The sequence below is a fragment of the Lissotriton helveticus genome, chromosome 2_1 (assembly GCF_964261635.1).
Source record: "Lissotriton helveticus chromosome 2_1, aLisHel1.1, whole genome shotgun sequence".
Taxonomy (NCBI): domain Eukaryota; kingdom Metazoa; phylum Chordata; class Amphibia; order Caudata; family Salamandridae; genus Lissotriton; species Lissotriton helveticus.
In genome coordinates, this window is record NC_136059.1 from 1582632235 (window position 1) to 1582647859 (window position 15625).

A 15625-nucleotide genomic window follows, 5' to 3' on the forward strand; every position below is an offset into this window, starting at 1 on the left:
TGGTGCCACCTCTCCATATGACGATGCATGGTATAGTTACCATAACTATATTTTTTTTCGGTTCCTCTGGAGAGTACATCGTGGCAGATGAAGCGTGTAACGTACCGGGCATTTACCTTTTTTTGCATGTACAGGAAAGGAAAAAAAAAAATTGAGCGTCCGAGTTCTAAAGTGTCCCAGGGCCATTTTAGTAGACCAGGCCCAAATCCAAAGAACAAGCCGCCATTTTGAGAGTCCTGTTGCAGCCGCCTGTCGCTGTAGCATCAAGAGCAGCCGAAACTCAGCTGAATGGCAACTGAAACGGTAAAGGGGCGCCCCACTACAGCAGACGAGCCTCCACCTAGGAAGGCCCGTTCACGCCGCCTCCCCCCCCCCCTTCGGGCACCCCACGCCGTTATTCGGAGCAGTATTGTAGGATGGCCACACCAGTGCGGCAACTTGCTAGACATCACCTCGGTGGTAACCGAATCTCAGCGCCTTGTGGTGTCTTCTATTCAGAAAACATTGTTGTGCTGCCTTCGACCTATTCGCCGCAAGTGCGCACGCAACTCAGCTGCATAGCTTGCTAGACACCACCTCGGTGCCATCCGGATCTTGGAATCTCAGCGCCTTTTGGTGTCTTCTCTTCAGAAAATATTGTTGCGCTGCCTTTGGCCCCATTCGCACATCGGTCCGCTACTGACGCCATCTCACAGGCTAATGGGGCGCCCCACGCCGAGTTTCAGCATTGTAGGATGACCACACCAGTACAGCAACTTGCTAGACATCACCTCGGTGCCATCCGGATCTTCGCATCTCAACGCCTAGTGGTTTCTTCCATACAGAAAATATTGTTGCGCTGCCTTTGGCCCCATTCGCACATCGGTCCGCTACTGACACCATCTCACAGGCCAACAGGGCGCCCCACGCCGACTTTGAGCATTGTAGGATAGCCACACCAGTGCACCTTACTAGACACCACCTCGGTGCCATCCGGATCTTGGCATCTCAGCGCCTTGTGGTGTCTTCTATTCAGAAAATATTGTTGCGCTGCCTTTGGCCCCATTCGCACATCGGTCCGCTACTGACGCCATCTCACAGGCCAACGGGGCGCCCCACGCCGACTTTCAACATTGTAGGATGGCCACACCAGTGCGGCAACTTGCTAGACACCACCTCGGTGCCATCCGGATCTTGGCATCTCAGCGCCTTGTGGTGTCTTCTAGTCAGAAAATATTGTTGCGCTGCCTTTGGCCCCATTCGCACATCGGTCCGCTACTGACGCCATCTCACAGGCTAATGGGGCGCCCCACGCCGACTTTCAGCATTGTAGGATGGCCACACCAGTACAGCAACTTGCTAGACATCACCTCGGTGCCATCCGGATCTCGGCGCCCCACTGCAGATGAAGTGCCTCTCAACTATGAAACCACCACGGTGCCATCCGGATCTTGGCGCCTTGTGCTGGTTCCGGCCTATTCACACATCGGTCCGCTACTGACGCCATCTCACAGGCTAATGGGGCGCCCCACGCCGAGTTTCAGCATTGTAGGATGACCACACCAGTACAGCAACTTGCTAGACATCACCTCGGTGCCATCCGGATCTTCGCATCTCAACGCCTAGTGGTATCTTCCATACAGAAAATATTGTTGCGCTGTCTTTGGCCCCATTCGCACATCGGTCCGCTACTGACACCATCTCACAGGCCAACAGGGCGCCCCACGCCGACTTTTACCATTGTAGGATGGCCACACCAGTGCCACAACTTGCTAGACACCACCTCGGTGCCATCCGGATCTTGGCATCTCAGCGCCTTGTGGTGTCTTCTATTCAGAAAATATTGTTGCGCTGCCTTTGGCCCCATTCGCACATCGGTCCGCTACTGACGCCATCTCACAGGCCAACGGGGCGCCCCACGCCGACTTTCAGCATTGTAGGATGGCCACACCAGTGCGACAACTTGCTGGACACCACCTCGGTGCCATCCGGATCTTGGCGCGTTGTGCTGCCTTCGGCCTATTCGCACATCGGTCCGCTACTGACGCGAACTCACAGGCCAACTGGGCGCCCCACGCCGACTTTCAGCATTGTAGGATGGCCACACCAGTGCTGCAACTTGCTGGAGACCACCTCGGTGCCATCCGGATCTTGGCGCGTTGTGTTGCCTTCGGCCTATTCGCACATCGGTCCGCTACTGACGCCGCCTCACGTGCCAACGTATTTTCTCCGCATTTTATACCCTATGCCGCATAACAGGTCATGTGACTTGTTTATAAAACTTTTCATTGGTTCATTTTACTTTTGGTTTCCTAATGATGGAAGGCTTGATCATATGACCTAAAAACAACACTTTTCATTGGATGAAAACTTTTTTTTTTCCCCAAACGATGAAAGCCCCACCTTGTTTCTGGATGTTTCAGACTGAAGCTGGCGTCACCATGAAAGCACCACCATCTCGTGGCTCCGTCGTAGTCATTCCGCGAGCAATCATGGCAGCCGCTCCCCACCAGAAGCCTGCAGGAGTCGGGGGCCCCCAAAACTTTTGATGAATCCTCAAGGCGGAGGGGACGCTTTCGAGAATGGGGTCCAAGACCTAGCAGACAAGCGTCCGATTTCCAAGGTGTCCCAGGGCCATTTCAGTGGACCAGGCCCAAAAAGGAAACAGCCTGCCGCCATTTTGAGAGTCCTGTGACAGCCGACTATCGCTGCACCGCAAGAGTGGGCGCAACTCAGCTGAATTGCGGCTTTTGACACAGTGGACCAAAAGCGGACGGAATGGCAACTGAAACGGTAAAGGGGCGCCCCACTACAACAGACGAGACTCCACCTGGAGAGGCCCGTTCACGCCGCCTCCCCCGGGGCGCCCCACGCCGTTATTCGGAGCAGCATTGTAGGATACCAAAACCAGTGCGGCAACTTACTGGACATCACCTTGGTGCCATCGTTCTGCTGCCTTGGAACTATTCGCACAACAGTTTGCTACTGATGACCCACCCTCCGCGACGCCCCACGCCGGATGCCGAAATCAGTGAAATCTGGACGTTGTGCTGCGTTGGGACTATTCGCACAGCCGACCGCTACTTCGTTGTTTTTCCCTAAAAATGTTTATATGTTATTACTGTTTTTGTTTTCTTGTATATATTTATAAGTTATTAAAGTTTTATAATCTTACTACTTTGTTGGAGTGCTATATATTTTTAATGTGACACATAATTGTAAAAACTTTGATGTACAAAGAGTCATCCCTGGAGGAATCTTCCGCTTCAGGCTCGGTCCCCTCCCCAATCACAATACAGGATGGTTTTCAGATAATAGGAACGCGTCTGCTGTGACGGATCTCATCGAGTGTGGGCCTTGATCTACTATAACTCCTTTGAAGAGGGGTGATTCTTTACAGCTGGGGCCATAAACTACATCTGCAGGGCTAGCTGATACCCTAGGACCGGCCTGGACAATCGGACACAGAGGAAAAGGAGTGTCAGAGGGTGCGGTAGTGAATAGGGCGAAAGGGAGGTGTCGGGCGGGCACAGGGTGTGATTCTCAGTGAAGAGCAGTGCAGATGGGGGGTGGTTTATTACCCATGCATAAGACAGAGAGCGGGGGTGACCACTGCCTGGGGGAGATGCTTGCGAGGGTGGGGAGCCATGCTAAGGATCGACAGCGTGCGGAGAGTGGGTCTGGTCAAGGCATCTAAAATGACTGCCGTGCACGACAAAAGTGTGGCATTTGAAAAAAGGCAAGATGGCGCAGACAATGTTTTTCAACACTTCCTGATTTCCTTCGAATCGATCGTTAACAGACGTTGGGGCATATTACCAAAGTTAAGCGATATTTATCCCTAACGATGCTTAGCAACGAATTTTTTACCGCTAAGCATCTTCAGAAATTATCGCAGATAAACCTTGCTATTATCAAGGTTTATCGCAAATACGATAAAAAACGACCGCAATGCATTAATATCGCTGAAAACTCAGCGATATTCATGCATTACCGAGCTAATGCTCTTAGCCATGTTATCCACCTCCCATTGGATAACATGGCTAAAAACTGCTCAGGGCAGGTGGTAGCTTTTGGAGATATTCACGCTTATCGCGAATATTTCCAAAAGTTGGTAATAGGAGATAGCGATTTTAGCGACTGTTTCCAGTCGCTAACATCTTGGCATGCCCACTTTGCATGTCATTAGTGATAAATATCACTCACATGCAAAGTGGGGCCCAAGATGGTCGCTATCTCCTACTAGCCATCGCTAACTGGTGTTAGCAACAGCTAGGTAATACAGATATAATTTTATCTCCGTGAAGCGGAGCGCTGTTACAGATATATATCTTGTTTTTGAACGTTAATTTCTCAAAATCCACTGAAGCACATATATTGAGACCTAGCAAAGGCACATCGAGCTACCAGTCCCTACAATTTTGCCAAGTTTCGTGCAAATCCATTCAGCCGTTCGATTATTATTATTATTATTTTTTTTGCCCCGCGGGGCCCTTTTAAAACCTCCACATCAAACCTAAGAGGTCAAGGAGGATCTACTATGCCCCCTTATGGTCATTTGCCCCTTCGCTTTGGCCTCCTCTTGTCTCTCGATCCTACCGAGAGACAAGATGGCGGCCGCTACGGACTGTTTGCAATGTTTACAGACGCCGGAGAACCAATCAGCTTCGCAAACCTCCGTTACGCGAAGCGGAGCGCTGTTACAGATATATATCTTTTTTTGAACGTTAATTTCTCAAAATCCACTGGAGCACATATATTGAGACCTAGCAAAGGCACATCGGGCTACCAGTCCCTAATATTTTACCAAGTTTCGTGCAAATCCATTCAGCCGTTCGATTATTATTATTATTATTTTTTTTTGCCCCGCGGGGCCCTTTTAAAACCTCCACATCAAACCTAGGGGGTCAGCGAGGATCTACTATGCCCCCTTATGGTCATTTGCCCCTTCGCTTTGGCCTCCTCTTGTCTCTCGATCCTACCGAGAGACAAGATGGCGGCCGCTACGCACTGTTTGGAATGTTCACAGACGCCGGAGAACCAATCAGCTTCGCTTCACAAAGCTCCGTACCGCGTAAAGTCCGCGAACCGGAGCGCTGCCCGGTCCGCTGTTACAGATATATATCTTTTTTTGAACGTTAATTTCTCAAAATCCACCGAAGCACATATATTGAGACCTAGCAAAGGCACATCGGGCTACCAGTCCCTACAATTTTGCCAAGTTTCGTGCAAATCTATTCAGCCGTTCGGGCTAAAAGTGAGGCCAACCGCCCTATGGAAAACTCAATGTTAAAACACGTTTTGGGACCCCCCTTTTTTCTCGGCCCCCCCTTGACGAACCCCCCCCAAATTTTCAAGGGCTGCTCAGAAACAAACTGTGATATTTTCCTGAAAATTTCAGCCAATTCCGTCCACAAACGCCAAAGTTATTAGACATAGAATTTTCAAAAATCCCATAGAGAAAAAATCCTAACTATATATACCTACTGGCGACCGCCAGTAGGTAATATATATATATATATATATATATATATATATATATATATATATATATATATATATATATATATATATATATATATATATATATATATATATATATATATATATATATATATATCCAAGAAAGAAGTGACTCAAACAGATATATTCACCAAAGAACAAAAATATATTTCCACTACAACGTTTCAGCTTCCGCCTTCCTCAGGTAGTTTCAAGATGGTAAGCTCAGTGGCTGCACAGATGACACAGCTGAGTTTTCAAAAAGCATCATGAGTGAAGATTCCATTTGGAATGTGGAATCAATGCAGTCCTGAGAGTTCTTGAGATATGCAGTAATCAGGATGTATTGTCAGTAATGTTCAGTCCATCTGGATGCAATGATTTTAAACGGTACATCCAGAAGTTTTCCCTGGAGTCCAGTAGTTCTTCCTTTGAGACATGTTCCACGGGGAAAATCTTCAAATCTGATAGTGAATGATCCACAAGGTTAAAATGATTGGCTACAGGCTGGTCAATTTTCTTATTAATTATTGCTGATTTGTGGTTCCTGAATCGTGTGCGGAGGTCATTCATTGTTTGGCCTACATATTGTTTTTTACAGCTTTGCCGTTGGCACTGAATCATATAAATAATGCATGTTGAGCGACATGTAAGATGCTGCCTTATTGCATAGGTCCTTCTGGTAACATAACTAATAACTGATGATGTTTGTAAAAGGTATTCACACGTGATGCACCTTTTAGAGTCACAGCAATGAACCCCTGCATTTGTTACAGCTTGCTTGAGTTCAGCTCTCACAATAAGAGATCGTAAATTTGGAGCTCTGCGGTAAGCAATGACTGGCGGTTTTGGAAAAACTTTTTGCAATTTTTCACAAGTGGACAGTAAGGGAAATGTTTTTTGCATTATATTTCTGTAGTTGGGAGCTGATGGATGATAGTCAACTACAAATGGAGTTCTGTCACTTTTGTTTCTGGCGTTGGTATTCCAAACAAGTCTTTGCAGTTACCCAGAGAAGCACTTATTTGGAATACCAACGCCAGAAACAAAAGTGACAGAACTCCATTTGTAGTTGACTATCATCCATCAGCTCCCAACTACAGAAATATAATGCAAAAAACATTTCCCTTACTGTCCACTTGTGAAAAATTGCAAAAAGTTTTTCCAAAACCGCCAGTCATTGCTTACCGCAGAGCTCCAAATTTACGATCTCTTATTGTGAGAGCTGAACTCAAGCAAGCTGTAACAAATGCAGGGGTTCATTGCTGTGACTCTAAAAGGTGCATCACGTGTGAATACCTTTTACAAACATCATCAGTTATTAGTTATGTTACCAGAAGGACCTATGCAATAAGGCAGCATCTTACATGTCGCTCAACATGCATTATTTATGTGATTCAGTGCCAACGGCAAAGCTGTAAAAAACAATATGTAGGCCAAACAATGAATGACCTCCGCACACGATTCAGGAACCACAAATCAGCAATAATTAATAAGAAAATTGACCAGCCTGTAGCCAATCATTTTAACCTTGTGGATCATTCACTATCAGATTTGAAGATTTTCCCCGTGGAACATGTCTCAAAGGAAGAACTACTGGACTCCAGGGAAAACTTCTGGATGTACCGTTTAAAATCATTGCATCCAGATGGACTGAACATTACTGACAATACATCCTGATTACTGCATATCTCAAGAACTCTCAGGACTGCATTGATTCCACATTCCAAATGGAATCTTCACTCATGATGCTTTTTGAAAACTCAGCTGTGTCATCTGTGCAGCCACTGAGCTTACCATCTTGAAACTACCTGAGGAAGGCGGAAGCTGAAACGTTGTAGTGGAAATATATTTTTGTTCTTTGGTGAATATATCTGTTTGAGTCACTTCTTTCTTGGATATTTTATTTCTTTGTGACTCATTGTATCCTTTGGGATCCAGATTTTTGCCCTGGCGGGCTGTTGTTTTCTTGTGATCCTTCATCTTCAAGTATATATATATATATATATATATATATATATATATATATATATATATATATATATATATATATATATATATATATATATATATATATAAATATAAATATATATATATATATATTACCTACTGGCGATAGCCAGTAGGTATATATAGTTAGGATTGTTTTCCATAGGGAAATCTCAACATTCTATTGGGAATAACTTTGGCGCCGGTTGAGGAATCTTCCTGAAATTTTCCTTAACGTTGCCTCGTGGCGCTCCGGTCCTTCCCTGAAAGTTTGGGGGGGATCGTCAAGCGGGGGCCGAGATAAAAGGGGGGTCCCAAAATGTGTTTTCCCCATGTTAATTTCCATAGGGCGGTTGGACTCACTTTTAGCCCGAACGGCTGAATGGTTTTCCACCAAACTTGGCAAAATTGTAGGGACTGGTAGCCCGATGTGCCTTTGCTATGTCTCAAGATATGTGCTCCAGTGGTTTTTACGAAAATTAACTTTGAAAAAATATATATTGGGCTACATTGGGCTATATATATATGTTAGAGCCCAAATGTTGCCCAATGTAGCCCAATGTAGTCCAATGTAGCCCAAAGATGCCCACCAGAGACAAAAAAAAATGTAGCCCAAATATCAGCCAGATGTAGCCCAACTATAGCCCAATGACAGAATGTCCCAGAGTGTTCTAAAGAACAACTAGAGCGCTAACAGTCTTACTTATGACAAAAGTATGGCACACCTGAAGTCATCTTGATTGGAATAAAGTGTTAACACTTAAAACATTTAATTTGGAAAGGAACAAAATGAGGGGGTTCATTTTGCCATAGAAATTATGATTAGTGCTGAAGAAAGAAAAATTAGGGCACATTTTGAGTGACTTCTCAAATCCTCTTATATTTCATTAAAAAATTTCTGATATGCAGTCTCCCAAGATGGCCACCAGAGACAAAAGAGCCTGTGCTTAAAAACTCTGTTAGCAAAGCAGGCATTTGAGATTCAAAAAAGGTTTTAATATATAAAAACGTTATCCGCTAATAGAATTAGCATTTAAAAAACCTTGCGAATTCAATGAAAAAACCATAGGTTTCAGGCCTTATATAGTTAGGAATTAGCATTTAAAAAACCTTGCAAATTCAATGAAAAAACCATAGGTTTCAGCCCTTATATAGTTAGGAATTAGCATTTAAAAAACATTTGAAATTCACTGAAAAAACCATAGGTTTCAGGCCTTATATAGTTAGGAAAGAGCATTTAAAAAAACCTTGCAAATTCACTGAAAAAACCATAGGTTTCAGGCCTTATATAGTTAGGATTTAGCATTTAAAAAACCTTTGAAATTCACTGAAAAAACCATAGGTTTCAGGCCTTATATAGTTAGGAATTAGCATTTAAAAAACCTTGCAAATTCACTGAAAAAACCATAGGTTTCAGGCCTTATATAGTTAGGAATTAGCATTTAAAAAACCTTTGAAATTCACTGAAAAAACCATAGGTTTCAGGAGTTATATTGTTAGGAATTATCTTTTAAAAAACCTTTGAAATTCACTCAAAAAACTATAGGTTTTAGTGGTGTTATAGTTAGCTGGACATTTTACTCATACAAAACCATTGAAATTGTTCCTATATAGTTAGTTGTACTAACTATATTTCGCGCACCCGCAATCCACTGCTGATGATGTCACATATTAGATCATTCATGACATGGTCAGTGACATCACTGATGACATCTCAAATGACATCACTGATGACATCACTGAAGACATCATCCACGTGACAATCACATACACCTTTTCATACACTATTACAATTTTTCATCACTCTTTGTAAAATACAGAGTATCATATTTAAATCCATTGTCACAGCAATACAAGTATCTAAAAATCCACTCAGTGATTCATAGATGTATACACACATCTAATCACTTACCTATAGATTCACTCATACATGCTGTCAATGAACAATAGAACACTATCAAAAATACTTATACATCTATATCGACATTAAACAACAGCACGCATCCTATTCACATATGAAGTCATCCTACTCACTTATGCAAACAATCGATCATACTTACATATTTACTTAGCATAAAGATATTCACTCACCCAAACAACTGTTAGAACATGTAATTTTAACTTCATATATCTACTAAATAAACTATTCACACATCTTTGGACAGTCACACCCCCCCCACCGAACCACACACACTTTCACACTTCCATACAAATACTCAGTTAACTAATCAATAACTAATATAGACTTTCATATGTTCGAAGCAAGTGCTTCGAAACGCGTCGGCACTTTGATGGAAACAGACGCATTGTGCAGTTCCTAAATAATGTAGGTTGGTTACCTGTTCATTCACGGAGTGGCGTCTTCGTGATCAGAGGCACATTTGTGGTGATGTTGACGCGGTTAGCCTCAACTGCGGAAGATGAACCGCCCACTGGAAATGTGATAGCGGGGCTGCGGGGATTCCCATTTAGACAACCGATATGCAGCGTGAGTGAACCGTGGATTGGAACTAGACAATGGGCCTGTAGCCCACCGGAGGGCTGTAAAAATGTATAATGGCATGCAAACTTGAGATTTGAGGTACGGACTCCACCGAAGGAGAGAAAGTAAACTGCATCTACCAGCATGCACTCACTTGGGAGCGCATGCGCATTGGATAAATATGGGTGCAGCGCACTGTTCCTCAATGTTATACCGTCCCCATGAAGAAGAAGCAAGTGCTTTGAAACGCGTCGGGACTTTGATCGAAACAGACGTATTGTGCAGTTCCTCAATAAAGTAGGTTGATTAACTGTTCATTCACGGAGTGGCGTCTTCGTGATCAGAGGCACATTTGTGGTGATGTTGACGCGGTTAGCCTCAACTGCGGAAGATTAACCGCCCGCTGGAAATGTGATAGCGGGGCTGCGGGGATTGCCATTTAGACAACCGATATGCAGCGTGAGTGAACCGTGGATTGGAACTGGACAATGGGCCTGTAGCTCACTGGAGGGCTGTGAAAATGTATAATGGCATGCAAACTTGAGATTTGAGGCATGGACTCCACCGAAGGAGAGAAAGTAAACTGCATCTACCAGCAAGCACTCACTTGGGAGCGCATGTGCATTGGATAAATATGGATGCAGCGCGCTGTTCCTCAATATTGTGCCATCCCCATCAAGAAGAAGCAAGTGCTTCGAAACGCGTCGGGACTTTGATGGAAACTGACGCATTGTGTTGTGCAGTTCCTCAATAAAGTAGGTTGGTTACCTGTTCATTCACGGAGTGGTGTCTTCGTGATCAGAGGCACTTTTGTGGTGAAGTTGACGAGGTTAGCCTCAACTGCATAAGATTAACCACCCGCTGGAAATGTGATAGCGGGGCTGCGGGGATTGCCATTTAGACAACCGATATGCAGCGTGAGTGAACCGTGGATTGGAACTGGACAATGGGCCTGTAGCTCACTGGAGGGCTGTGAAAATGTATAATGGCATGCAAACTTGAGATTTGAGGCATGGACTCCACCGAAGGAGAGAAAGTAAACTGCATCTACCAGCAAGCACTCACTTGGGAGCGCATGTTTATTGGATAAATATGGATGCAGCGCGCTGTTCTTCAATGTTGTGCCGTCCCCATGAAGAAGAAGCACGTGCTTCGAAATGCGTCGGGACTTTGATGGAAACAGACGCATTGTACAGTTCCTCAATAAAGTAGGTTGGTTACCTGTTCATTCACGGAGTGGCGTCTTTGTGATCAGAGGCACTTTTGTGGAGATATATATATATATTTATTTATTTTTTTCACTGAAAAAAACATAGTTTTGAGGCATTTTATGGTTAGTTGGACATTTCACTCGTAGAAAAGTATAGAAATTTCCCTGTTATAATTAGTTCAGCTAACTATAACTTGTGCCCCCGCAATGCACTGCTGATGATGTCACATATTACAACATTCATGACATGGTCAGTGACATTTTGCATGTTGCATTATCACCAGCGTACCTGCGGGGGCTCCTGAACTTGTCCGTGCCTCCCCTTCTGGATTCGACAGACCCGCGACTTTGTTGCTGCTTCCCTTCCGCCGCCGCACCTCCAGAGATCTGTGTGGCCGCCATGTGGAGGAGAGCCAGGGCTGAGGTGACTACGGGTCCCAGTGACCAGCGCGGCCGGAAGCCGCCTACTACGAAGGAGCGCCAGGAGGTGCATAAATTACACCCCCATCGTCGGTGGAGCGGGGGACCATTTTGCATGTTGCATTATCACCAGCGTACCTGCGGGGGCTCCTGAACTTGTCCTTGCCTCCTCTTCTGGATTCGAAAGACCCGTAACTCTGTTGCCGCTTCCCTCCTGCCGCCGCACCTCCAGAGATCTCTGTGGCCACCGTGTGGAGGAGAGCCAGGGCTGAGGGGACTACGGGTCCCAGTGACCAGCGCAGCCGGAAGCCGCCTACTACGAAGGAGCGCCAGGAGGCACATAAATTACACCACCATCGCCCGCGTCGCGGGAGCGCGCCAGGCTAAGCCCGGGCAAAGGGAGGGCCGTCTGTGGCCGTCCGGGGTAGTATGAGGCAGAGCTGGGCCGTATCCATAACATCTGCTACTTTAGACCTACGACTGGCCTTGCACCATACCTGAGGACTGAGTGCAATCCAGACTTTACTACACTGGGTTGACTGTAGTTATTATCAACTGTTGTACTGTATTAAGCAAAGTAGTTTTTATATTGGTGCTATGGTGATCCGCAAAAAAAGGGGGGGATGGCAAACCCCCTATACAACGGAAGGGAAAGAAACTCAGAAAAGTGGCTAGCTTCACAGCTGTAAATTGTGTAATGGAATGAATCAATGATCTTGTTGAAGACTGTAGGGAAATCCTTGTGGCTGATCAAGGCTATAGTAGCGGGGAGACTATGAGCGATAAGGGTGGTGACACACTAAGATTGCCAGATGATACTACTGATTCCCATACAATTCCAGCAATGTTTCGGGAAAAAAGAAAATCTAGGACTGGTAACAATAAAGACATTATATCGAGTGAGGCTCACTGTTACGTGGGTCAGGATGCACCCACTAATGCCATATGTGATTACTTGCCACCTGATACTGTTTCACCGATACCATGTCACAACAGGTATACAGTACTGGCTGATATTCACAATGAGCCCCCTGCCCCTCAAATGTTGCTAGGGGCAGGTGCTGAAGGGTATGTACAGCCCCTGTGATACAACAGGTAGTAAGTTTGGATGCTGTGCCCAATACCAACACCAGTAGGGGTAATGTAGTCTCTGAAGAAGTTTATACCTTAACAAACCTTGTTATTCTTCTTCGTGATGAAATAGATTCACTAAAGTCATTAATAATAAATTTAACTACTCTGGTCAGGGGCGAGCCCGAGGGAGGAAGAAAAACTCCATCAAATGTGACAACAAATTCACAAAATTCCTTCCCCTTAAAATGCAAGGTACATCAAATCCCGGTAAGGGGCAAGCGTATCGATTTAATCATGCCGCATGCTGCTGACCTTAGTAAGATTGGTCGTTGTACTCTGAAAGGCACCAAAGAAGGGCCAATATTACATAGCTCTAGAGTAATAGGGAATGTCTCTGAAACTCGTCAGAAGTCTGGTACCATGCCAGGAGGATCAAAAACAATTTCCAGAGCATTAGAGAAGGTGAAAGTACCAGGTGTTAGTACCCTGGGGAAAAAAAGGTCTAGTTTTGTTAATAACGATTACTCCCATAACAAAATATACATGACTAATGTTCCTAAACTGGCATATGTTAATATAGAGTATCCAGACTCCCTAACAAATAAAGCCATTCACTGGCTGCGGCACGTTAGAGGCTGCCGCTCAGTGATTAGGGAAGACATTCTGGAGGTAAAAAGGATTAGCCCCCCAAACTATAAATACAACTCTATAGAGTTAACCCTGAAATCAGCATCTCTTGCTGAAAATCTCTTTGCCTTAGAATACAGAACCAGCGCCCCTGCGCAATCTCTGATCCAGCTAAGAAAATCGTGCCCCCAGTTTCAGGAGCAAACCCTTCATGCTAAGGGCAGAGCATGTGAGAGAAATTGTTCCGGATTGGACAGTAATGATTGACATTCAATAGATTCATCTACAGCAAATGAGGGCAACTGGGTGATCATGAATGGAGAGGAAACCACGGGGGTATTAGAGACAGCTGGCGGGATAGTGTTGGGTGTTGACTATCCTCCCAATTTTAACCGAAAGTTAGGTCTGAACTGTGGGGAGATTTTCATAACTGACCCGAATTCAGGCTCTTCGTGTGAAGCTGAACAGGGGCCGCTCACTACCCCCTCTGTAGCTATTTCTAACAGAATAATCGAGGATACTGGGGCTGGCGTGGGCAAGGTAGTCTCATGGAATATAGCCGGGTTACGTTCCAGACAGGAATCCCAGGATTGGATAAGTTTTGTAAACATCTTTGATGTGTGCATTTTTCTGGAGACGTGGCTGTGCGAACCTTCTTTTGCCGAGGGTTACTTGAACTACTATGTTCCAGCATCAAAGGGTCTTAAGGGGCGACCCATGGGTGGCCTTACCATTTGGGTTCGGCAGAGCTTATCACTCACTGTCAAAGTGGTCAACACCAGAAGCAAAGATATTCAACTTATTAGAGTCGACCTGGGTTCTACTGGTTGGCTCGATATCTATAATGTTTATGCCAGGGGTAACAGGAGTGGGAGGTCAGAAGTTTGTGCGGCTTTGGGCTCCCTCCTCGAAACCCACTCACTAGATAACGACATCGTGATAGCGGGTGATCTAAACCGAACCTTCGAACCTTTGGCCATTTATGATGATTTTGCTGGAGACGAGGAGGACAGGCAATGGGGTGTCCCCAAATTACCTTTGAAACCTATTACACGTTGGACCGAAGATGTCATCTCTTTAAACGCAATATGCTATGGAAGTAGTCTAAGGGCATTAAAAGGGAGGACCAAGAGTGATAAGGCAGGGGAAAATACCTTTGACAATGGGCGTCATAGGAGCAGAATCGATTATGTCCTATGCAGTTTGAAGCCCTGGAGACAAGTGGTTGATATGGAGGTAAAATCTAGAATTGAAAGTGACCACAATCCGCTGTGTATTGAACACAAATGGTGGACTTCAACCAGCGTGGTCCTGACACGTGAGGTGGATAACGCCCCTTTGACTGTCCCTACTAATGATAAGCGCCGGTTAAAGTGGGTAAATGTTAAGACTAACCAGCAGGTCATGGACAGTATTAACGGTGAGGTTGATGAAGCAGTAATAGCTCTTGAGCAAGCGAATCCACCTGACCCAGGTACTGATAAAGTAACTAAAATCCACGAAAACCTCTTCTCAGGCATTAGGGATCATTTCCTGAAACCTGCAAAGAGAGGCAGTGTGACAACCCTTAAGCCGGCTAAGTGGTACAACACTGAGTGCAGGCACGCCAGACTAGCCTTAGGTGCAGCGATTAAGGGGAGGCAATTGGGGACTATTCGCCTCGCCAGAATAGAGTACAAGAAAACTGTAGCAAATGCTGAGAAATTGTGGGACGAGCTCCACTGGCAAGAGTTAAAGGAGGCTAGTGATAAAAAAGACTCTAGGCTGATCTGGAACATTGTAAAATGGGGTAGGGGGGGTGTATCTGAGCCTCACAATAACAACGTATCCCAGGAGGACTGGGTCAATTATTTTAAGCCCCAGTACGCCGACACACAGTCTGATAACCTGATGGTCGGCTATAGGCCTGCCTATTACAAAGATAACACATTTAGTAGCAGTGAAGTTATGATGGCTCTGAGTTCAGTGTCTAGTGGTAGAGCTCCGGGATTAGACGGGGTGCCGGCAGATCTCTTTATCAATGATAAAGAGCACTGGAGCAAGTACATGCTTCTTCTTGTCAATGCAGTTGCCCAGGGCGCAAATATACCAGCGTCTTGGCAAGGCGCAGTTATAATCCCCGTTTTTAAGAAAGAGGACCGATCCCAACCGGGAAACTATAGGCCCAAAAGCCTAATAGACACCATCCAAAAGGTGGTTGGTAGGGTGGTTGTCGAAAGGCTCCTGGATTGGGCCGATGAGAATAATGCTCGGTCACCATTCCAGGCAGGATTCCGAATATCTACCAGCGCAATGGACCAGGTCTTCTGTTTCATCTTATTGCAGTGGAAGACTGTGTTACT